This window comes from Myotis nattereri (assembly GCF_964212035.1).
Source record: "Myotis nattereri genome assembly, chromosome: 4".
Lineage (NCBI taxonomy): Eukaryota > Metazoa > Chordata > Mammalia > Chiroptera > Vespertilionidae > Myotis > Myotis nattereri.
The window spans coordinates 77,448,609-77,475,087 of record NC_138079.1 but is presented as its reverse complement, the minus strand read 5'-3'; the positions used below and the strand labels follow the sequence as shown (position 1 = coordinate 77,475,087).

Sequence of the window (26,479 nt, the reverse complement as noted above, 5' to 3'; positions counted from 1 at the left end):
TCTCTGAAGGACAAAGGCTGTCTGTTTTTATCAGCATGGTATCACTAGTGCCTAGCACTGTGCCTGGCACATAGTAGTGTGAGTGGGTGAGTGAGTGAGCGAATGAATGAGGGAATAAACAAATTAACAAATGAAGTCAGAACTCGATCCCAGAGCTTTCCTAGTCAATAGTGAACACCTAAAACTTTTAAAGGTTAACTCACTGAAATAGTACTCACTAAATTCTCAGACATAAAGGCACAATTTCATTCTTTCTGACAAAACCCTGAATTTTACACACTGGATCAAATAATTTTCCACATTATTTCATCTTGGAATGGATCCATGCAAAAATGGAAAACCAAGTATTCTCTGAAAAGGTTTGCCATTATTGATTTAATCACTTGGTTTTATTCTTCATTAGATTTATTATATTCTAAGTAACTTTGCTAAGTTGCTAAGAAAACAAAATGCTGCGAAAGAATATTTAATTTGATTGCATAATACTAAATCTTCACCACCTCCTGAGTTCCTAATTAAATCATGGTTTTTTTCACAGCGCCTTGTCCTTGAATGTGTGCTGCTCTGTAAGTCTCAGAAGTGGAATTTCTGGTAGATAAAATCCAGAGACTTGCTTTGAAATGTGGAAGCCTAATAGTTCTACCATTGTCTCTACAGGAAGGTCAAATATACAGTTGTCTTCTTGGTCTCATGCTTTTATGGCTTTCCTCTGGTTTTGAGTCAGACCTGGATGCAACAAAGACACACCTCTGGTTTCTGTCTCTCCCCAGAAGTAACTCCAATAACCGTCCCTGGGAATTATGTCAGACCTTCTGGCATCCTTTGAAGCATTTGATTATTGAATTCCGTTGACTTGCTAGAAGGAAAGTGGGGTCAGAAGGGCAGGCCTGAAACAGTTATAGTTCTTTTAATCCTAAGAGATACATTAGGAGAGGTTTCAAAAAGCTTTTTCTCATTTTATATTTTCTCAAATGGGCTTCTGAGACATTTGGTAATTCGTCTTCCAGTCATTTTATGTTACGTAGTGTTTATGATAAAAACAGAGGATCTCATCACAACTTACACAATGAGAAACTAATTTTTCCTTTTCCCTGACTTGTATGGCAGTTTTGTTTTCTTCCATTCTAAGATATCTGGCAAAGTGAAGACTTGATTGAAAGAAATTACCTGTGGTTCCATTCAAATGAGATGAGAAATGCAGACCACCACTCAGGCGAATTGGGGATCTCTCCTTTGTTCTTCTGAGGCTGCAGTGAGGGGAAGAGTCTTGGCCATATTAAGGCTCCTGCAACTTAATATTTAATACTTCCCACCAAAGAATCTAACCAGTATTCATAAATTCAAGAAAAATCTCTCTATTCTTTAGCCCCTTCCAGTGGCATATTTTCCTCATTCGCATAGTCATGCATCAGGTGGTGTAGCATTCACTCATGACCCATTTAATGTGGTTCTAAAAAGGAATCTCTATTAGCATATCACATCTCAAAAGTAATTGCGATGGATGCAATTCATGGATGTGATTAGTTAACTAGAATCCGTTACCTACACTGAGAACATCATTATGTGGGCTTTGCTAAATGAACTAAAATATCTTGACCAGGGCCCAACTGAGTATTCAGAGACTCAAAGGCAAAGAATCAAAGCAAGCTTACAAAATAAAATCCTCTAATGAGAACGCTGTGTAAAAGTACATAGTCCAGCTTTAAAGTAAAAAAAAAAAAAGAAAAAAAGCTGAGCAATTAGGCTCTAACACTTTTTAAACAGAGATACATTTTAGTTGTTGGAATTTTAGTTGTTGGCTCACTTTAGAATTTTAGGAGGGAGATTAACACTTTATGTGAGATTTCTAGCAAAGGGAAAAGAGGGACTCTGCATTCAGTAATGGCCCAGAAGGTGGGACTGCGGAGGACCATCTCTTTCCTCTAGGACTGTGTTTTATTTGTCAAAATGAATGTAGGGTAGCAAGTCATTCCTAGTATTTAGTAATACTCTCCCAGGTCAGCAGAGCACCTGTGTGCCAGACATAGCAGAGCAGAGCATGCTGACAAGAACAGAGATGCTGGGGATAGTCTCGCCCGGTCAAATGCCGGTCTCTGGCCATGAGGAATGTTGGGTGAGGCTCTGTTAAGTTATCCAAAGAATGATTAGATATCTGGTATATTTGTCTGTGTATAGACGCTCTTTCACATTCTACTGAAAGCTATTTAAATTTAAATCCTACAAACGCCATATTCCTGGGAGGAATCTGAAAATCTCTACCTACCAGGGCAGAGGAGAAGGGATGATGTTATGATAGTAAGTGCATACATTTTTGGTATAAATGTTTGTTTGCCTCTGCTTGTCAACATCTGAGTAGTTCCTCTGTCCTCCCACGTGGAGTCAGGTGATATCTAGTGAACATCCCCTCTCTTGGAGGCTAGTGTTTATCTTCCAAGTGCTAATATTGAAACGAAGCTCTTGATTCGGGCAACAGTGAGCCAGGGGGCTTCTGAGCATTTCTCCTCTTCTTGAGTCTTCCATGAGGGAAATTACCTTACAAATCACTGTGCTACTTTTTCAACATATATCACAAGTGTCTTCCTGGCCAGAAGTAAAAGAGCAAATGTATTTAAATAAAAATTAAATCTATTCATATATCTATTCTCCTTTTAACTTTTAGGCATGGTTATGAAATGTTTTTAAAATTAAAAGATAATAAGTTTTTTAAAGTATGTACAAAAATGAAACCATTTAGAGAGTCTATAAGATGCCTGACAAAATTCTTATTGCAATTATAATTCTTTCTTACATAAAAATTAAATCACTTTATAGAATTAAAAACTGAAATTTGTAAGTTCAGTGAAGACAGGTGTCATTGTAACCTTAATACCCAGCAAGTAGTAAGTGGTTAATATTGATTTGTTGAATGAATTAATAGAAGAATGGAATATTGACAAAATCAAAGTCTTATTAGTAAGATATAAATAATAATAAAATAATAATACAATTATATAATTCTTTTCATAATTAAACATGATTTTGATTTTTCTAGTGAAATTTTTAGTGATTTTATCTTTATCTACAAGAAAGACATTCTAGGAAACTATTATTATGGTTAATATTGATAATATATCTAGTTGTTTTCCTGATCTCTATATTTGTGCTGTACTGGCCTTTCTTTTCTTTATTAAACATATTTTCAGACTCATCTCTGTTAAAGAGAACTGTACAATGGCAAGGACAACTGACTCTGAAAAATGACATAACGTGCTGAAAAACAGCAATGGCAAATGCACAAAGCAAACCAGACTGTTTTCTTGGCAATTTTAAAACTTGTCATATCTGTGATCATTATTTAACTATAAATTGTCTTATGAAAATTTAGAAAATTAGGTTTGTTAATTTTTATTTTTCAGAAGCCTTTAATGTCTCTAGAAAACAGAAGTTAAGCTGTTGTAAAAACTCAGAAAATAATTTAGAACAGTTCTTAGACTTTCATATTTTTTAAACCAGTGTAGACAATGAATCAATATTTATCATCTACTATGTACCAGTACCATGCTAAATACTTCACAGTATGTAGAGTATATTCAAGTAACATATTTCTTATAAGGCTAAAAAATGTAACTGGCAATTATGAAACAAATAACAACTCAAAATGGAAGGAATTAAGTCTTAGCTGATTAGTGGGGGGGAAAGATGCTTGGAAAAGATGTCATGAGGTGGTTGAAACTGACCTTCTGTCTTACCAATATGATCCAGAAAAATGAAAGGAGGTGTGGCACATTAGACAGAAGGAACTTGACAACAGAGAGGGGAATGCACATGGCATGAGTAAAATCAGAATACTGGCCCAAGGAGAACTGGTGGTGCTTTATCAGAAAAGTGTATGGGATACTGGAACCCCTTTAGAGCATGCTATCATCTGTTTATTGTTAGCAGAGGTGTGAATGGAAGAAAAGATTTCTATTGGAAGCCAAGTTAAACCTTAACAACATTCACTTATCAGGGAAGTAATCTGAAATATTAATTTTTTCTTTCCTCCTGTGCCCATTATGGGTCTTGACATATGGGCTGTCATTCACCTAGGACCAGTTCTCTGATGAGGCTGGAGAGCAAAGACTGAATTCTTGGCTCCTATATTCAAAAGCCTCAATGTAAGTGTAGTGTATGATTTCAAAAAGATTTGAAAGGAAAAGCAATATGGCAAAATATATCCACACTTCTACCCCACCTCTCAGACCACAAAACCATAAGCTTTGTAGAAAATGGGAGCAAATTTGGAAGAGAATCAAGAACCTATAGCCTTTTCTTTGTTCTCTGACCCTGACTCTCCTCCATCACTCTCCCCATACGTGAAGGTGGGGAAGGATACAATAGAATTGTCATTTAAATTTTGGTTTCTGATAACAAAAGAGACTCATCTCTTGCACCCTGGGTGAGACTCAGTGAAAGAGCAGCCTTCCTAGAGAAGTCCCTGGCACCATCATGATGAAACAAAATACCTCACTGGTTCTGTCTAAACTCTAGTTAGTGATCAAGCCAATGTCCTCCAGGAGAATAGAATTGCTGATAATAGAGCAGAGATGGATAAGAGACAGTGTTAGGGACACAATGAGATCCTTTCAGCATCCCTGAACCCTGAATCACAAGATTTGGGGAGATAACTAGGACATGGAAAAGAAGACCAAAAGATTGGGCCAATGAAAACGCAGCATGACAACCAGAGAACATGGCAACTCACAAACTTCTAAATAAGTAAACCCTGGGAAGACGCTAATGGCCAAACTCTAATATTTTGTTAGGTGAAAAACATGATCTGTGCCTGAAAATCAAAGCAGATTTGTTAATGCTCAAAGACATCTGCATAGGATCAAACACATCAAAATAAGAAGCAAATGGCTTCTTTCCCAATACTATCGAATGACTTTTGAGCAAGATTCTTTAACAGCCTACCCCAGTCCTCCAATTTAGACTCAACTCCAGGGAGAAAAGCCAAGATAAAGTTTCATCCAAAATGTGTCTTGGTTATAAACTAGGATTGCCTGAGAAATTACATACTTTCACAGAATATACCTAGAATAAATTATGATTATGTTTGAGTATATGAAGACTAAAAGCCAGAAAATGTATTTTTTAAAATATATTTTATTGATTTTTTTACAGAGAGGGATAGAGAGGGATAGGGATAGAGAGTTAGAAACATCAATGAGAGAGAAACACCGATCAGCTGCCTCCTGCACAGCCCCCACTGGGGATGTGCCCACAACCAAAGTACATGCCCTTGACCGAATCGAACCTGGGACCCTTGAGTCTGCAGACCGACGCTCTATCCACTGAGCCAAACCGGTTATGGCCAGAAAATGTGATTATAGAAAATAGTGTTACATTTTTGAACGTCAGTCCATGTTCTTAAAATGCAACCCTGCTAAATTCATCTTCAAGGCCCCTCAATTGCTGGTGGCTTCATCTTCCCCTTTGGCTTTCTCCACCCACCCATCTTTCAGGGGCCAAGGCTCAGAGTTATCTAACCCAAAATATCAATAGTGCTGCTGTTAACAAACCCTGCTATAGCTAATTTTTCTTTATTTCCTGAGTGATAAAATGAACATATTAGTTCCATTTCTACCTGTGGGCGGAGAGACCAGAAATAATCTTTCTGGATCCAGCCAAATACCTGTATTGTTTGAATGGAACCCTGGAACATCCAAGGTCATCAACCTATAACTCTTGCCCTTAACGCATAGAATATTGACAAACTGTCATGAAAGTTCTTTTGACTTTTTTCTTTTATCTGTACTGTTATCTAGTGTCTTTGTGAGACACCTCTGCCCAAAATACTAGTCTGCTTAGATGTGGCCTACTATCACCATCACCATCAGCGTGCTATAAACAAAGCCTGTCTTTAATTGAATGCTTACCATGTGTCATGCTCTTGATATGCAACTCTTCATTTAATCTGTACAACATTTTGAGGTATGTTTTATTATGCTAAAACTAAGGATCAGAATTAATAGTTATCAGGAGTGTCTCTGCCACTGTGGCTGCCTGTGTTTGCGGTTCGCAGAGAGCAGAACCTGGCGGGCGGTCGCGATGCCAGAGCTGGCGGTGCAGAAGGTGGTGGTCCACCCCATGGTGCTGCTCAGTGTATGGATAATTTTAACCAAATAGGCAAGGTTGGAAACCAGAAGTGTGTTGTTGGTGTGCTTTTGGGGTCATGGCAAAAGAAAATACTGGATGTATCCAACAGTTTTATAGTCCCTTTTGATGAAGATGACAAAGATGATTCTGTCTGGTTTTTAGACCATGATTATTTGGAAAACATGTATGGAATGTTTAAGAAGGTCAATGCCAGAGAAAGAATAGTTGCATGGTACCACACAGGACCTAAACTACACAAGAATGGCATCGCCATCAATGAACTCATGAAAAGATACTGCCCTAACTCAGTATTAATCATCATTGATGTGAAACCAAAGGGCCTGGGACTGCCCACAGAAGCATATATTTCAGTGGAAGAAGTTCATGATGGAACTCCAACCTCCAAAACATTTGAGCACGTGACCAGTGAAATTGGAGCAGAGGAAGCTGAAGAAGTTGGGGTCGAACACTTGTTATGAGACATCAAAGACACTACTGTGGGCACTCTTTCCCAGCGGATCACAAACCAGGTGCATGGTTTGAAGGGACTGAACTCCAAACTTCTGGATATCAAAGGCTGTCTGGAGAAAGTGGCTTCAGGCAAGCTTCCCATCAACCACCAAATCATCTACCAGCTGCAGTACGTCTTCAACCTGCTGCCAGACGTTGGCCTGCAGGAGTTTGTCAAGGCCTTTTACCTAATGACCAACGACCAGATGGTTGTGGTGTATTTGGCCTCCCTGATCCGTTCAATGGTTGCCCTGCACAACCTCATCAACAACAAGATTGCCAATAGGGATGAAGAGAAGAAAGAAGGGCAGGAAAAAGAAGAGAGCAAAAAGGATAGAAAAGATGATGAAGAGAAAGATAAAGGAAAGAGTGATAGAATGAAAGAAGAGAAAAAGAAGAAAAAATAAAACATGTAACTTTTTAATTTGTAAATTAAAATCTTATAATCTAACTTGTGTGCCACCAGAGGGTTCTTTTCATTTAAATGCTTGTTAAAAAGCTGTATTGATAAGAGCTCTCCGCCCGAAGTCACTCTTGCTGTGGCATTACATGGAAGTGAATGGATAGAGGGACTGATCTCGTACCTAAACTGCAGCATAGGACGCTATGAATTGGGATTAGGACAGCTCAGGCTTCAGATTGTGTGACAAAAGTAAACAGCATTTTGGGTACTCTTCATTCTTTTATCTGTAAAACCAGGAGTTGAATTTTCCCCATCTCAAAAGACTCTTGGGGTCTGCTTCTGGCAGTTTGCAAAATTGCTAAGTGGAATGCGTGAATTCCCAAAGTGCTCTGCCTCCAATGCCTCTGAGTTTCAACCCTTCTCCACTCCGTTGAGAACACCACGCCATGGGACACTTGGACCTTGAGCTCTGGCATTCTCAGGGCTTGGGATCCAGCTCCGTGTACTGTTTACCTTAAGGACAATTAAATGGCTTGGTTAAAAAAAAAACCAAAAACAATTAATAGTTATCATTCCAAAGCTCATATCCAAAAGGAGCATAGCCTAATTTGATGATAAAATTGTTCTAATGATTAGTTTATACTTCACTACCCCCTGCCTACCCTAGAATCCAATCTAGACCCCATGTTGTATTCCGTTGTCACATCTCTTTTGTCTCTTTTATCTTTCTTGAAGAGTATTGGCTAGTTGTTTTATAGAATATCTCTCACTTTGGGTCTGTCTGATGTTTCCTCATGATTCAATACAGTTGTACATGTCTGGCAAAAAAATACCAAAGACATAATATTGTGCCCTTAGTCTAGAGATGTAGCCAAGGGTGTGACTGCAGAATCTTTTGTTAAGACCTCAGAGAACGCTTCAGTCATACAAAAGGCCCTATGCTGCCACCTTGGGTTGGAAAGTCCCGGGACAGCACAAAAGCACAAAAAGGCAATTGGATCCCCCAAAATATCAGCAAGGAGCCTGGGAAAACTACTCATGGGCAAAAGTGATGTCTTTCATGAGAAGGGGAGGATGACTCAGCAGGCAGAACCAAGAAGAGCACTGTTATGGACTGAATTATGTCCCCAAAATTTATATGAAGCCCTAGCCCTCAAGGTGGTGATAGGGCCTTTAAAGAGATAATTAAAGTTTAATGTGGCCATAAAATAAAGTCTAATTGGATAGGACTGGCATCTTCCTGAAAAGAGGAAGCGACACCAGATCTCTCTCTCTCACTGTGCAAGCACAGAGGAAAGGCCAGGTGCGGGCCCAGCATGAAGGCAGCCAACTGCGCACCAGGAAGGCAGGTCTCAGCAGACATGTTGGGCTTCTGGCTTCCAGAAGTGTTAAAAAACAGATCTCTGTGACTTAATCACCCAGTCTGTGGTATTGTTATGGCCGCCTGGGCCAGTTCATACAAGCCCAGAGGGCTGAACCGAAAGGATGCTTGCTGGACCTAATTAGGACAGTTCCAAAATTTTCTGCTTAGATTTCAGAACTGCTATGTACCAAAACCTCCTTTATGGCTCCTATTTCCCCTCTTTTTTGACCAGTCATGTTTATAATGGTTATCCTATGCCCATTCCACTCTTGTGTGTTGAGTGTGTGAGGAACAGATAAGCTAGATCTTTAGTTTCATGGGCCTGTATGGGAATGATCACATTTAAGAACAAGCCTGTCTAACCTTGAAGGTTAGATTTCATCAAATACGCTGCATATTTTATATAACTCTTCTTTAGTCCCCAAGTTTTTCAGAAAAAAAACCCTGCTTTATATATAACCTAGACAGTGTCATTTTAGTAGTACAGTAATTAAAACCATGTAAAGCGGAGTAAAATAGTGCAGGGAAGAGCCTGAGAGACAGCAAGTGAAGGGCAGAGAAAAGATCAAGAATTTAATGCAGCAAGAACTAACTAGAAGTCAAAAGTCATCATAAAAATATAAGCGACACCTCTTACTAACCAACCCAACAGATGTCATTGTAGCTATTAGAGAATATGCTGGGTTTTCAACAATATATGGGAAGAGGAGTCATGAACTTGTTGTTAAATGTTAAAGAAAAAGTGGCTTGGGAAATCAAAACTGAAAGGCTAATGTCTTGGGCACACACCCAGACACAGAGATTCACATACAAATACACCTTCTGTTGATGAAACCAGAATCTAGGCTACTACTAACGCTTTTTATCACATCTGTAAGTTCATGCTGGCTTTTGTAAAAAATAAGAGGAATCAATTTTGCCACCTGGTTCTATTATATAAGTGAACTCCCATATATGATGGCGCCCAAACAGGATTGGCCTGGTTGAGTATGTCTGCAGAATACAGATGTGACTATTCCTCATGGAGGAATTGCTCATGGAGGACTGTTAAACATGTAATAATAAAACAAAGATATTATATTCAATTGACATGACAATAGATAGCTTTTAAGTCCTAGTCTTTGAATTATAGTTGTTTTCAGTTAAATATGAAGTAGCATATTTTTACCAATTGTAAACATCCTATAGCAAATAAACCCAATTAATTATGTCTCAAAATTAAAACCCAGACTTTTGGTTCCTTTGTTTTACAAAATTGAGGCAGCAAAGACATTGATTTATACAAGAATTCCTTATCCTGGTCTTAGAAACCTAGCTTTTTTTGGTAACAACACCCATGATTCAGAACTCTACTTCAACCCATAAAACTGAGGGTTTTTATCTTAGTCACCCAACTCACTGTACTGGAGGAATATTTTTTTTTCTTGAATTTTATTGTTAAACACAGAGGAATAACATTACAGAACAATTTTATCTTTATTTCCCATATTAACAATAAACCCAAAATATGTATAAGTAAGAGTGTCAATCAAAAAAACAATCAAATTTGCCATCTAAAGAGTTATTTTTTAATAAAAATATTTTCCTGGTGTGAGTATTGACCTGCCCTCAATTTCTAAAAGGAGGGTGGTTTTGCTAAATATAGTCAAGGATAAATAATACCTCATTTTTCTCTCATATCCTCTTACTTTATGTGTGAGCCATTGCAGATTTAAAAATTACAAATTGTCATCTCCAGCAACCCATCATATTTCTGAGTTTATCAGAAACATTTTGACATACCTATATGCACACTCATATACAGCCAAAAGCACGTGTGTATACATGGATGTATATCTGTATACAGGGTGGGGAAAAGTAGGCTTATAGTTGTGAGCACAAAACACAGAGTCTATTCTTGTATTATTTATTAATTCTTGTATTATTTTCCATGCAAACAACTGTAAACCTACGTTTGCCCCACCCTGTATATGTGTGTGTACAGAGCAGAGGAGGGGTGGGGAGGGAAAGAAAGGAGTGAAGCATAGAAACCAGCCTCCCATGCTCATTCCTCTCTCTGAGCTTCCATTTGTCTTCATCCTGCTCTTCTTGACAGGTGTATCCTTCTACCCCCTGTCCTCATCCAGCTTCTCGCTATCATTACAATCCTTTGCGAGTATTTTCCAACACACACTGGCCCTCTGCATTGTTTCTCTTCTTGATGCCCTTGTAATATACAATTCAACACAACACATGACTTAGCATTTAACTGCACACGTTGATTGCTCTGTGAATGTTCTATGTGTCAGTTTTGTCTCCCCAACCAGATTATAGGTGACTCAAGGGCAAGCACTCAGTATTATCATTATGCATTGTTACATCCTCTGTTGCTAAGCTGTGTCATGGACGCTAAATAAATGAGCATCGATGTAATGAAATAACAAAAGTCTGATGAGCTTGTAATTTTGATTAAGTAATTATAATTGGTTCTTACATTGGGGCCTACACTTTTTAGAATGTTTCTACGCATTTCAGACACCCATGCCCTTAATTTGAAATACAATATAGCTTAGTGGCTAAAGCCTCACTATTTTTTAATCCCAGCTCTCCAATTTACTAATTGTGTGATCTTGAGCAAGTAACATATATGTCCTCTGCCTAGACTTGCTTTATAAAAAAGGGATAATGAGAGCAACTAACTCACAGAATCCTGAGATAATTAAACAAAATAATTTACACTCAGCATAGAGAATATGTGGTACATAGAAAGCACTCAGTGAATGCTGACTATTCTGCCATGGTTGAATAAAAGTCATGGTTTTTTATTTATAAACTAGAAGGCTGATGCACGAAATTCGTACATGGGTAGGGTTCCTAGGCCTGGCCAGTGATCAGGGCAAATCGGGGCCTTCCCGCTGCCAGCTGGGGCCTTACTTTATTCTGCACTGCCCCCTGGTGGTCAGTGCACATCATAGTGAGCAATCGGTCTCCCGGTCGAACTCCCATGGGGACAATTTGCATATTAGGCTTTTAAATATATAGATTGGCAACTTGCACAAAGTTGGCTATTAGTGGTTTAAAAAAAAACAGTATCATTTTATGTTCAGTTTCTAGAATATAAATAATCTATTTAAGAAGCTATGGGGAAGGGAGGTCTGAATTAATCACAGGAAGTTTATGCCAAACACAAGGCAAGAATGATCAATGTTAGCCTGTGACAAAAGCCTAAAATGGCATGCTTTTCCCCAGGCCTAGACGTTTTTAAGATTCCTTACCTAAGAGAGTTTAGACCAAATTAGTATAGCAAAGTTGATTTCAGGAGCAACCCAAATATAATAACTTGGTGTTAGGGGGTTAATATGCCCAATAGCCTAAGAAAGCATGTAGGTAAGCTGATAGAAATGGTGTTTATTTTTACAGGGAGAGGATAAAATATATAGGATGCCCCCCCCCAAAATGTAGACACACGTTGAATAATTATTAATCCCAATGGATTAAATCTGAAAAGAAAGAAACATCAATTGAGCGATCAGCTATTAAGTGTGTATACATTTTGGGGGGACACCCAATCTGTGTGTGACTTGCTGTCATTCTGGAGCTGCACCAAACAGCATGGCAGCCACCAGCCACATGCAGCCGTTGAGCACTTGAACTGCGGCTGGTCTAAACTGGGATGAGCTGTAAGTGCAAAGTGCACACCAGATTTTGAACTCTTTTCTTAGTACAGTAAATAAGAATATAAAATATCTCAATTTTTTAATATTAATTACATGTTGAAGTGATAATATTTTGGATATATTGGATTAAATCATCTCTATTTTTAAATTTAATTTTTCCCTATTTCTTTTTGTTTTGTCTTAATGTAGCCATCATAACATTTAAATTACATATACGGATTGCTTTATGTTTCTATGGGCAGCGTCTTCCTTCGTAACCATTTCTTGGATCTCTTCCATGTCAGTCTTACTACTAATGTCTGTTCCGGCTTCTTACAGTGCATCCTTGCGGGTTCCTCTGAATGCACAGTCTCTCTCCTCCAGTGTCCTCATCCATGCTGCATGCTGGCTCCAAATCGATCTTCCTAATGAAAGGTTCAAATCAAACCATTCCTCCAAAAAAATACGAACCAATTGTTTCTCTCTGTCCATCAAATAAAGTTGTAGCCCCGGCTTGTTGCTTCTTCACATATTAGCTGTGATGCCGTGGAATAACAAGGTGTGCAAGGCAAGATGAAGCTCTATTTGGCTGGAAGACTTTTTTTTCAGCTGGGGTGTCACTGGCATCTCCATAAGGGCTGGTCAACGACTATAACTTGGCTCAGAGAAAGTTTTCCTTTGTAAATATTTTATAAGCTGAAATAATATGTTTTCTTCCATGAGTTTCCCAAGCCACCAACCTGTTCACAAAAACCAGCAACTTTTATAAAAACAGGATAGAAGGAGGGATTCCTGATGCCACTGAAGGGGCTTTGCTCCTCCTTGGAGATGCCAAAATTGATAACATTGTGTCTTTTTTAAAAAATATATATTTTATTGATTTTTTACAGAGAGGAAGGGAGAGGGATAGAGAGTTAGAAACATCGATGAGGGAGAAACATCGGTCAGCTGCCTCCTGCACACTCCCTACTGGGGATGTGCCCACAACTAAGGCACATGCCCTTGACCGGAATTGAACCTGGGACCCTTGAGTCCACAGGCCTACGCTTTATCTACTGAGCCAAATCGGTTAGGGCAACATTGTGTCTCAAAGGTCCAAAATTCCTAAATTTTACCCACCAGTGGGACTGGTTCCTCTCTGAGAAGAGCAAGAAATAACCAAACTTTTTGAAACAATTAATTGGAGCAACTGGAAGTACAAAGGCAAGAGTGACAAAACTTCATGCAAGTATCTGGCCATTCAGTAGTATTTTTTGAATGCCCAATGATGGGTGGGGCAGACTCAAAAGTTCTTGTTCTTCCAAACTAAAACCTAATACCATTTTAATATTAGACTCTTATTATTATGTTCAAGGTAATTGACTCAGTTTGATTTCCAAGACCAAAACCTACCACTTTTTCTTTTACCAGCTCATCTTAATGACTGCTCCTTCCAGACCATTCAAGGCCATAAAACGGTAGAGTTTGGAAGGAAGTTGGAGCTCATTTAACCCAATTTCTCATTTTACAAATGAAGACTCTGAGGTCCTAGAGCTCATGAAGTGAATTTCTCACAGTGGCCAGAACCCAGAGCTGCCACTTCCCAGTCTGGTGCCTTTTACATTACATCATCCCTTGTTCCTCTTTCTTCTGGTTTTGTATATTGAAGTCTCACCTGTTCTTCAAGACCTAAGATAAATGGCGGCTCCCTCATTGTGATTAACCAACAGAGACCCATCCTTTGCCCGCACTCAGCCTGTAACTTGCTGGATGCTGTGATCCTTAGCTCCCTTCTTGCATTTTAAACATATTGAAGCCATGATGCTTTCTGACACAATGTCTGCCCCATAAAATGCCTTCCACGTGGGAAACTCTCCATGCATCTTTGTCAAGTAAACAATTGAACAAAGGAAAGCAACATAGCAACTCGGAGCCTTGGCTATTAAATCTGTCAAATGAGAAAAATGGATGCATGAAAATGTAAAAAAGCATAAGCCACAATGTAATGCAGTTTCATCTCCTTGAACAAAAGGGCTCCACATTCATTTCAAGGTTTGTTATTGATTTAAAAAAATAATTTCATCCCTCCTCTTTATGCCTTTCCCTTCATTAGAACAAGCAGGGGGAATTAGTGGATTATAGCAGAGACCAAGCTATTAGGGATTTAAAGATTCGATTTGGAAATCCATGTGTCTCTTTAAAATCTGAAGCGTGCCAGTTAGCTGAGTGTAGAAAGGCTGCCGGCCAAAAATATTCAGTCAAGTTAAATTGAAAAAGAGTTGGTTAGCTTTTGCCAGTGGATGTTTAACTATGAGATAATCCATCACCCCAATTCCTCTGCCCTGGTGTACTTATTAAGTAAATGTTTATTATACTAAATTCTACTTCAAAGTAGAGTGAGGGGGTGACTTTTAAAAAGCAGAAATTTCATATAAGATTGGATTAAAAGAAACAAACCATCAATCTATTTCTATTTTAAAATGTTTACATGGGGCTTACGGTATAGTTAGAAAGTAAAACTTACCCCCTAGTGAAAATTAGCCCCAAGTAAAATCCCCATGTGAAAAACAAGATCCTCTCACAGAGGCCCTACGAGAGGGGGTGAAGAGAAAGAAACAAAAAGGCAGACAGGCCTTCCACGTTTTGACCTGCAAATCTGGAGTAGGCAAGTTTATCAGAAGATATTTGGGCACTTCATTACATTTGCTCTTATGATATGGGAATAATTAATGAATAATCATTATATCTCAGTCAGTGTGCTGGCTAGGAAATATGAGGTAAATAAAGATGATTACAACTAATTTATATCCTCAGATTAACCAGGGGTTTCACGCAGTTGTGGATACTGTTTATACATCAGCTAATCTGAATAACAGCTCCGTCCCCATATAGATTTTAGCACTGATTTCTGAGGAGGAAAGGGCTCTGAATTATCCGGGTGACTCTTTGCTGTCACCATTTCACTGATTTAATTTAGCTTCCTAGAACTGTGGTTCTTCATTTGGCTTAAATCCAAGGGTTTTCTTTAAATTTATCTTAAAAGACATTTCCAGGAATGAAACATTGGATAGTTCTGGGATCTGAAGACCTCATTTAAGCCCTGGCCAGGTTGCTCAGCTGGTTGGAGCATCGTCCTGTACACTAAAAGGTTGCGGTTCCAGTCCTGGTCAGGTTACATACCTAGATTGAGGGTTCAAGCACCAGGTGGGGTGTATATAGGAAGCAACCAACCGGTCAACGTTTCTCACATTGATGTTTCTCTCTCTCTTTCTCTTTCCCTCTCCCCCTTCCTCTCTCTCTCAAATCAATAAAAACATATCCTCAGGTGAGGGTTGAAAAAAAGAAAAGACCTCAATTAAGACATTTTCATATTTCAATAATATTTACCCATGTATCATGTTTTATGAATTTTATGAAATGCTTTAAAATTATATTTACTGAAAAACTATTGGAGAGTCATTTTGTTTCTAGGAGGTAAATGAAAACACAAATCAAACTTAAAGGGCATCTTGAGCAGAATTTTATCAAAACGTTAGCTTCTTCGAAAATTATTCAGTAGTAAATAGTCAGAAGCTGAACCTTTTTCTGCTTCCCAAGTAGAATATATACTCCCCAAGAGAAGGTTCTCTCTTTTTATTTCTGTGAACCTACTGAGGGCCTAATACCCAGAGGCCCTGAATAATGTACGTGGATGAATGAATGAATTGATACTTTGCAGCATTTAGCAACTTTTATTTCTTTTACCCAGAAAAGCAAGCAAAAATAGAGAATGACTCAGTAATGAAAGAACAATCCAAGAAAATAGGCAGGTGTTTGCCCGGGCAAAAAAGAGAAGTTGTATTTTTGAGAAAAGTTGCTGGGAGAAGGTTGTTGACTGCAAGGGTTACTCCACTCAACCTCCAGTGATGTCTTGTAGGACTCACCAATTGTAGATCTCCCCCTAGAGGTGTTTACCCCACAGGCCTCACCACCAGAAGCTGTGGCCAATAACCTGATATCCTGGAAAACTGTCCAGCATGCTGAGCAGAGCTATCCAATTCTAAAGCATCAACGAGATTGATTGCCAAGAATTCCTTTGCAGAAGTTAGAGGACATATCATTCTCATATTTTACCCTCCTTGGTGAGATATTTAAATAAACACATGGTTTCATTCCTGTACTCACTAGCTGGGTATTCTTTGAAACTTCAGTTACAGATCACTCAAAGGAACAGGGTGACCTTCATGAGAGCTCAGTCTTGGAACTCTAGGAGGAGGGTAATTACAAGATTAATATTTTCTCTATTTAAAACTAACTTAACACTAAAAATAGCTGCAACAGCTTCTACTTATCTTAGAGGGGAAGCAGGCTCCAACAAGGGTTGGAATGAGGCAGGGATGATACTGCTAAAGAATGTCCACAAAAAATTCTCCAATGTTTTAGCAGTGAATATGTTACCCGGGGACTATGAAGTAGCATTTTGTCACATGTGCAATGTATCTTGTTTTACCAACAAAATGTATGCTTAATTTATTTCTTTCAGGAGCATAAAAAGAATAAAGAACAGAAGTTAATAATTTTTAAATATTTATACTTTCATATTTAATATTTTATCAGGATTCTAAGTATGCAAAAGATCATTGATTTATTTGCTAAGCAATCCTACTATTTCCATTCTATGGAGAACATGAAGGAATTCAATTGACTTTACCAAGGTCACCAGCAAAGCAATGACAAGAAACCTGAGAGTGAATTCTTTCTGCTTCCAAATATTTTGAAATATTTTGGCTCATGTAAAGAAAAAAAATTGTGTGATGAAAGAGCACTTCTGGGAATGAAAAAGAGAAGCCTGTCTCTCAATGCCTAGAGGTCTATACTAGTTCCAAAGACAGAGCTTTTATATTACCCACCAAGTTCAAGTTAATCTTTACTTCCGCTGGACATTTTCCTTATTATATCCTGATATTGAACAAAAAGCAATTTAAATAATTACAGAAGCACAATTTTAATAGTCTAATTTTTAATGGCAGTGTTTTGTATCTGGGGCACATATTTAAATAATTTAGACTTTCTCTCTCTCCCCTAAGCTTCAAGGGCCCTTATACTGCCTCTGAAACTTTCTGAGTAAACCTGCTCTTATCATTTGAAATAAATAAATAAATAAATAAATAAATCTCTATATAAAAAAAGGCAGTGACCGTGATGACCGAAACAACCAGTCAACTGAACAGCAGGCTGCGTGAGGCAACCAGGCTGGCGGGGGGGGGGGGGGGGGGGGGGCGACCAGGCTGGCAGGGGGGCAGTTGGGGGTGACCAGGCCAGCAAGGGGGGCAGTGAGGGGCAACCAAATGACCAAACAGCAGGCTGCGTGGGGCGACCAGGCCGGCAAGGGGGGCAGTGAGGGGCGACCAGGAGGGCGGGGGGAGGCAGTCGGGGGCGACCAGGCCAGCAGGGGAAAGTAAGGGGCAACCAGGCTGGCAGGGGGGACAGTTGGGGGCGACCAGGCTGGCAGGGGGTTAGCTAAGGGTGACCTGGCCAGCTGGGGGTGCAGTTAGGGGTGATCAGGCAGGCAGGTAGGTGAACGGTTAAAAGCCAGTGGTCCAGGATTGTGAGAGGGTGTCCAAGGGGTCCTGGATTAGAGAGGGTGCAGGCTGGGCTGAGGGGACCCCCCCCCCAACCCATGCACGAATTTTGTACACCAGGCCTCTAGTAAATAAATAAATAACTTAGTATCACATGGAGGTATGCATGTAAAAGATCCCTCCCCGCCCAGCCGGCGGGGCTCAGTGGTTTAGCATTGACCTATGAACCAGGAGGTCATGGTTCAATTCCTGGTCAGGACACATGCCCAGGTTGCGGGCTCGATCCCCAGTGTGGGACATGCAGGAGACAGCCGATCAATGATTCTCTCCCATCACTAATGTTTCTGTCTCTCTCTCCCTCTCCCTGCCTCTCTGAAATCAATAAAAATATATTTTTTTAAAAGCCCCTCCTGCAATATAATATTAATCCAATATTTGTTGAAAGCTTGTGATTCAGTTGCTATTCTCATCTCATTAAGTCCTTGTAAAAAAAAAAAAAAAAAGCATGTAGGGGAGATGCTATTAATATCATGCCCATTTTACAGATGCAAAAATTAGGTATGGAAAAGTTAGTGCATTTTCCCACAATCACAAAACTAGCAAGGGTTGGAAGCCAAATGTAAGCAAGCTGAGTATCTGAAACGAAATAAAACTCAGTATATCTAGTCAACCTCACAGCCCTATCAAGGGCTACTTTTTAGCCCATAAAACCTCTTTTCCAAGTGGTTTCTTAAAAATAACAATGATCACAACAAAAACTTCAGCAGAATGTTGATTCAATTTAGTATGTCTAGAAACCCTTATGTCTATTGCTAGAGTCTTTGCTATTGGTTTGATTTCTACCTACCGCTGTTTTGTAGATAGAGAAGTATTCATGGCAAACTGAATTCAAATTCTCACTTTGCCTCACACTGGCCATGTGATTTGGGGCATATTATCTAAGTTCCTCAAGTCCCTTTCATGTTAGTATTCAGTGAATGATTCCCCAATTTCTAGCTGTAAGGTTTTTTTTAGAAAGTGAAAGGGTATTTGGAGATTAACTAGTCCAAACATTTCAATTTACAAGTGAAGAAAGTGAGGCCCAGAGGAATGAAATGACTGCAAAAAGCCTCTGAGCAGCTCCTTGCAGAAGCGGTAATGAACCCACGCTGCCAGAGTCCCGGCCTGTGCTCTCCCACTACCCCATGCTATTTTCAAGTGCATTAGTATATGATTGATGATCTCTGTCACCAGAAGTTTTCCTCAGGCAGATATTGCATGATTATTCTTATGTATAACCAGAGATACATGCTGGGCATAGAGGTAGATGTGGACAAAAGTCTGTTTACTGCCTTTGAGTTTTAAGCTCTCGCAAATGTGGATTGAGTCCCTCGTTGCCATTTGTGTGACTCCCACTTGCCAGTTTGGATCCATACCATTTCAGCGGAGCTCAGAAAGTTACACAAGCATCACTTGGGTGGTTCTCCTGTCTTCTGAAGCTTTGCTGCAAGGCATCAATGAGTCCTCAGGCTTCATGGATTTCCCCTCCGTTGTATCTCCATGAAACATCTTCATGGAGTTTCCCGTGGGGAACAGTTGCTTACAATTACCGCTGCCACGGACTCCTTAAATGCATTGAAATCTCTGCAGCCTGGCTCAGGGCTTTCTCCTTGGCTCTGATATGTTCAAAGTTTTACCATTAATGTGCATAAGTATTTGGATGGCTTGCTGAGCAAACTGATGGATGACGCAAAGATGGTGAGCACAATGAATATGATAATGAGGGAATCAGGTCGTAAAAAGTCTAGAATATGGGACAAATATAATACAGTGAAATTTTAAGAAAAGTAAATTTTAAATTCCTGGACGTAGGAACAAAATTTGTGAACTGTACAAGATAGGGTGGGAATTTGTGTTTGACATAACATTGGCATAGGTAAATTTCTACTTTGGCACAGGTAAAAATGCACAAGAGTTTAGGCTGACTGTGAATTTTATATGAGTTAACAGTAATATGGCTGTAAAAAAGAGCATTTCATCTTGAAGTGTGGTTTTCAAAACAAAATAAATGTGGTTTTCAGAACAAAATAAATGATCATTTGGTTCCACTCATCTTAGTCAGACCACATATGGACTATTATTTTCCTTCCTATGCAGTAGGGACATAGTTAAACTGAAGAGCATCCAGAGTGTTTGATAAGAACAAGAGATGATTCAAAAGCTATGACGATATAAAATATGGTTGAAGGAACTGGAATTTTTATCCTGGGGATTAATCATAACTGTCAAGAACTATAAGGAGCTAAGATTTTACCACATTTGCAAGCTGACAAGTTAGCCTGACACCGTTTTATGGATGCTGGTGGAAGACACAAGACTTAGAAACAGAGGACAGTTTATTACAGTGATCACAGTACCCAAATATGTGGCAGGTACTTAAGCTCCAATACCCACAGGGCAACACAAAAAAAGACCAGATGACACTTGTACACACACAATTGATTGCATTAGCGGAGAGGGACCCTGAGTTTAGGAAATCCCAATCCTATATAATAAAAGGGTAATATGCAAATCAACTGAATGGCAGAACAACAGGTCACTAAGACACACACTGACCACCAGGAGGCAGACGCTCAACACAGGAGCTGCCCCCTGATGGTCAGTGCACTCCCATGGGGGAGCACCGCTCAGCCAGAAGCCAGGCTCATGGCTGGCGAGCAGCAGTGGTGGCGTGGTGGCGAGAGCCTCTCTTGCCTCCACTGCAGGCAGGTGGTAAGGAGCGAGGGGTCACAGACTGCGAGAGGGATGTCTGACTGCCAGCTTGGGCCTGATCCCCAGGGGGAGTGGCCCTAAGCCAGCAGGTGGACATCCCCCGAGGGGTCCCAGACTGGAAGAGGGCGCAGGCTGGGCTGAGGGACCCACCCAGTGCAAAACTTTCATGCACTGGGCCTCTAGTCCTTTATAATAGGCTGCAATCAAATCTTTCCCCTAGGGCAGTGGTCGTCAAACTGCGGCCCCTTGAGTGTGGCTCTTCCACAAAATATCACGTGCGGGCGTGCACCTACAGTGTGATTGAAACTTCGTGGCCACACTCAAGGGGCCAAAGAAGTGCATGTGGCTCGCAAGCGGCAGTTTGCCGACCACTGCCCTAGGGGAAGGGATATACTATCTCTAAACAAATGTGTTTGAAAGAACAAAATGCTATCTGTGCCTCTGCTGGAAAGACCTGAAGAAAGAGGAAAGACCTCGAGGGTTGTCACATTAAAGAGTATTAGAACTCTGTCACTTAAGAAAAAAAAAACAATGGCCAACTAGTGAAAATTACTGAAAGATGCACAGATAAGGAAATTGTTAATAAAAAAAGAACAAGCTCAGAATGGGATGGACTCCTTCAGAAGCTAGACGTGTGCAGGAAGAAGTCAGGCAGCCATTTGTTGTGACTTGAGGAAGTAGTCGCATGCCAAAGAAGTATTGCATTTAATTTTACATTGAGCTTCTTCCAGCACTCCACTTCTCAGAAAATAGAAGGAAAGAAAGAAATGAAGTAACTAGGAAAAAATGCACAACAGAAGAGAAAAAAGGCTTCTTTCAAACTTTAAATACTTTACTGTCTGTCTTCTGATGCTCTATCTGTGTCCCAAGGGGATCCAGACATCTCTTTGATAAACTAGACATGGGGCCGCATCCATAGCCTTTATGAACTTCATGCTGTCATCTCCTTTGTCGGCCTCTTCAGTTAAAAAAGAAAAAAAAGCTCAAAGTTCTATTTGAAAATAAAGAAAGTCTGGAACTTTAATCTAGATGGATTATCCTAGGTGTTGAGAAACAGAATCTTTGCTAAGGAATTCTTTATAATTTACCTGGAAATATTTCTGGTAATCTAGATACTTAAACCAAAGTTTGGAAATATGTCAAAAGAAAATACATTGCTCATAGGAGTCTTTTAAAGAAATAAAACACATTTGTCAACCCCCCCCCCCCCTTAAAAAAAAACATGAGAGCGAGAGAGAGAGAGAGGGGAGAGAGAGAGAGAGAGGTGATTTAAGAATAACTTCTGTCAATTAGAAAATGTACCTTTTTCACTTTGTGGATTTATTAACTGCTCATGCTCTTTGAAGACAACTGCACACCACATATATAGATGATGCAACTATAACAGATAAGTGGAGATGAGACTGTGGGCATGCCATTTGACCTTTTTGTTTCTCTATTTTTTATATGTAGAGTGAGGGGGTTGAAATAGATGACAGCAATGTTTTTTTCTAGGTTTTCAAACTCCAAGGATCTAGGAAGACTTACCTTCTTTTCTTAAAAGCCGCCATAAATTTGGAGCTCTAGGGAGGGAGGTAACAGGGCTTAGGAGAAAATAAGGATGGAAATTCCCTTTAAATGATGGTTTAAACGGAATCTCTCTTATCCTAAAGCATCGGAACATCCATCAGGATCCTGGGAGAGGCTGTGGGATGGAGGGATATAGAGTTTCTTATAATGCTAACAGTGGTTCTCAACCTGTGGGTCGTGACCTCTTTGGCAGTCGAAGGACCCTTTCACAGGGGTCGCCTAAGACCATCCTGCATATCAGATATTTACATTATGATTCATAACAGTAGCAACATTACAGTTATGAAGTAGCAACAAAAATAATTTTATGGTTGGGTCACAACATGAGGAACTGTATTTAAAGGGCCAGAAGTTTGAGAACCACTGCTTTAGAACAAGACATGAGTGCAATTTATGTCATGGCACTGGAAACAAAATTTTCACTCTATATTAAATCCCACAGGGAATCCTATTCTTACAAAAAAATAAATAAATAACTTTGGAACAGGCCCCACACTGGCTGATGTGTTGGGCCCTGTAGGATGAGGAGGCCTTGCTTCTGAAGAGGTAGACATCTATCTGAAAATAATTCATTTATTCTTTCAAGAAACAGGAGATACAAAGTTTACCAGGTCCTTCTTTTGCATCTCAAGTAACCTCTTCTGACACAGGCCAGCTTGCTCCCAGATTGCATATGCACATATAGTGATTTGAGTACTTTTTCTGGAGATCATGGACCTACTCCACAACTTTGTGATTAATCAATAATTGAGATACTCCTCTTGCACATTTTGTCTCAGAAGACACACATCTCAGATGTCACGGATCATGTCTCACAATTTACTCAATACTTTGGGGCTTAAAGTTGTTGTTTTTATAATTGTGTTTCAGTATATTCTACATGTCAATTCTGAAAGTCGACATCTTGAAACTACAAAGTTTTTAAAAAATGATTTATGGTGGACAAGCAAAATTTCTCATCACATCAAATTTATCAATATACTTACAACATAAAAGCCTCAGTGTTTCAGTAAAAGATGGTGTAATGAGTCTAATAAAAAAGGAACTCGAATGCATTTTTTTCTTATGTATTTATAAGCATCTGCTCTAACTTCCGCCTCTTAAAACTGTTGCTTATTTTGTTTCAGCTTTAACCCTTAGAAATAGTGAGAGAATGATCTGGCTTGGAATGTTCATTAGTTTAACAGCAGGAGTCAAGTTAATCTCTTTCACACCCCATGTTAGACTTACTTTACTCAGTATTTAAAAAGCTTTCTTGGAGGGAGCACTGTTGACCTAGAACTTGGGGTCTCTTAGGGGCATAAACCAGTCAGGACTCAGACTGAGAATGAGTTTGCCACATTTTTCTGAATCAAAAGGCAGCTGTCTTCTAGAGTAACCTTGGGAAAGTCCTGGGTTGCAGATATAAACGGTAGAGGGCAGCTGCACTCGTTATAAATATCTCGTAAGGTAGGCAAAATGCTGTACTGTAACCCCTGTAGCCAGAACGCTAGGACAGAGACGGCTTATGTGACCTTTCCAGAATATTCTGTTCACCCCAAGAAGCCCTGAGTAATTAAAACAGTGTTAGCACTTCACACAGGAGGGATCAATTTACTCTGAATAGCCCAACGCCTTTTCTCACTTGTTATGGTACTCTGGCTCTGGACAAGGGAGGGGTGGAGACAGAGACCCAGTGAGGGGAGGTTGAACAAGGAGCAGTAATCTGAGAAGAAAAAACAAAAATAGAGTGGGGAATAAAGGGAGGAAAGAAAGAAGAGCAGGCTGTGGGAGGCCCTATGGCACTTGTTGGCAGTCCTGTGCTCAAAAGCCTCATAGAGGGCAGGTGGCTATTTCAGTCTGTTCCCATTACAGACATGGATTCTAGTGTTGCTCTGAGGGAGGGTGGAAACTGAAATTGACAACCACGCTTCGCGTCATGTTCTTTCTCATGAATCTACAGTGACTCCTACACTTTATTTTGCCTTTTAGGACCCTCTGGTGTTCAGCTCCACTTTATCCTCCCCACGTGAGCTCCAGCTACGCCTCCGACCATGTTCTCTAGCTAGGCTGTAAGCCCCATACCTACACCTCCTTTTCCTTATTTGGTTTTACCTCCTCTCTTCCTTTGCACATATCTAAAACACCTCCATCTCTGAGGTCAAGATACAATTTCTTTCATAATAATGACAACTTACATTGGCATAAAGCTTTATACCAAACACTTAAATATATACTATCATAGCCGAGCCATAGTCTCCCACATCATTTCCTTGCCTATCTTAGCCTACATCCATCTCTCCCATATTCTAGCTCCTAAAGCATTTGTTCACTGACCCAATTCTACTAGAATCAACCCCTAGGGGTGGGAGGCTGTAGTAATCTACATTTTCACCAAGCTCCCCAGGAGAAACTGAGGAGTGACCTAAGGAGGCAGAATGTTGACTGTTGCCATTTACTTGATATTTTTCCATATGATTTCTACATTTTTTTACCATGACAATGTACAACTTGTATAACAAAAATTAGTTTGTGGAGATAGATATAATTCCCAGATGATTCTAATGATATGGCAACCATAGGTCCATCTTAATCATTTGAACAGTGATTCAAGCACATACCTTCTTTCATGTTTTAGCTCTTCAACAAGGTAGAGAGGTACTCGAGAGCAAGAACTAACCCTCTGCTTTCTCTCTCTCTCCAGTGCTAGAAAAGCCAGGCTCAAAGCAGGTGCTCAGTAAATACGTGAATGGGTTTGATTAGACCCTTATTAAATAAGAAAAAATTTAATAAGGACATACATGGCATGGCACATTTGAAGAAAAAAAGAAAACATTATAATTAGTGGGTTAAGGAACTATGTATTAAGACACCAAAAATACTCAGGTGGCTTAATAAACCACAGGATGACCACACATCAGCATCAGGGTTTTGCTTTAGATCTAGAAGCAAAGGATCTTGGAAGGCATCACTAAGCTTTTAGCACATAGAAACCCACAAGGTGGTTCGCTCTTTTTCATTGGACTCATTCTTAAAGTAATGTGTTCAATTATAAATTCTACAGCAAAAGAAGAAATTTGAGTAGTTGGAGAGAGATAAGAAAAGAATCAAAACTCTCCTACATTCCTGATGGGAATGTGAAATGATGCAGCCACTGTGAGAAATAGTCTCACGGTTCTTCAAAAAGTTAAACATAGAGTTAGCACATCACCCAGCAAATCCACTCCTAGGAATAGACACGAGAATTGAAAATACATATCCATACAGAAACTTGTGCACAAATGTTCATAGCAGCATTCTTTACACTAGCCAATAAATAAACAGGATAGCCAATGAGTAAACAAAATGTGGTATAGCCAAACAATGGAATATTATTTGGCCATACAGAGGAATGAAATACTGAGCATGCTACAACATAAATGAACTTACCTTGAAAACATGCTAGTGAAAGAAACCAGACATAAAAGGCCACATATTCTACAACTTCATTTGTAAGAAATATCCAGAATTGGCAAATCCATGGAGACAGAAAGTGGATTAGAGATTGCCACAGGCTGAGGGGAAGGGGGATGTGACTGCTAGTAGATATAGAATTCTGGAATTAGTGGTGATAATTGCACAATTCTAGAATATACTAAAAGTCCTGAATTGTATACTGTAAATTTTTAAAAATTAATTTTTAGAAAGCGGGGAGTGGGGGAGAGAGAGAAAGAAAGACATCGGTTATCTCCCATATGTGCCTAGACTAGGGATCCAACCTGCAACCTAGGTATGTGCCCTGACTAGGTATGAACCCATGACCTTCTGGTACATGGGATGATGCTCCACCCAACTGAGCCACACTGGCCAGGGCCTGAATTGTAGACTTTAAAAAGGTAAATGTATGATATGCAAATTATATTTCAATAAAGCTATTTTATTTAAGTAAAGGAAGAAAATCAAGGGGACATGGGGAGGGAGAAATCTAGGCAGCAGGATCCCCAGAGAATGTTTTGAAAGAAAGGAAACAAGAAAGCAGTTTTACTAATGGCTGCCTTTTTAGGCATAATTATCTTTTTAAATTTTTTTTATTTAAAAAATGATGGCTAGCTGAGGAGAAAATTAAAAGACATAGACTATAAATACAGCCTGAGGGGGTTTTCTCACCAAGGGAAGTCAGAATAAGAGGTTTTTACATCTCTCTTTTTGGTGGAATTAAATAGTGCTTAAATCGGTTTTATAGGTACAAGATCATTTGTAGGAGCCTTTCCTTAAAGGGCAGCGGGATGAATCAGATGACCTTTCATGGTCTTTGCTCTTTCTCTCGCCCTCAGAACACTCAAACCCTCAGCGTTGGATATGCCGCATGGCCCCCAGGCACGTAGTCTCGGAGAAATAAAAGAGGAGACACTTCCGTGCCTTGAAAAGTTTTATTTGGTTTCTATATTCAGTCATAAACACACAGTTCTCCTGAGACTGTCAAAGTCTCCTCCTCTAAACACTTAACTTTTTATTTAAAAAAAGCACACACACACACATAAACACAACTTCAAGCTGCACTTCTAACCTATTATTTCAGTTGTTTGTGTAAAGAAAGTAAATTCAGGTTATGTATAGCTACCTCTATACA

The 26,479-nt window shown here is 39.5% G+C and overlaps 1 protein-coding gene and 1 pseudogene across 2 annotated transcripts in view; one reads left to right on the top strand and one right to left on the bottom strand.

Moving 5' to 3' along the window:
* CCDC192 (coiled-coil domain containing 192) overlaps window positions 1-26,479 on the bottom strand; it is a 244,131-nt gene that overhangs the window by 208,138 nt on the left and 9,514 nt on the right. The window lies entirely within an intron of this gene.
* Window positions 6,073-7,163, top strand: LOC308518805 (26S proteasome non-ATPase regulatory subunit 7-like; annotated as a pseudogene). Its single transcript has one exon. The product of its transcript is annotated as a 26S proteasome non-ATPase regulatory subunit 7-like (transcript).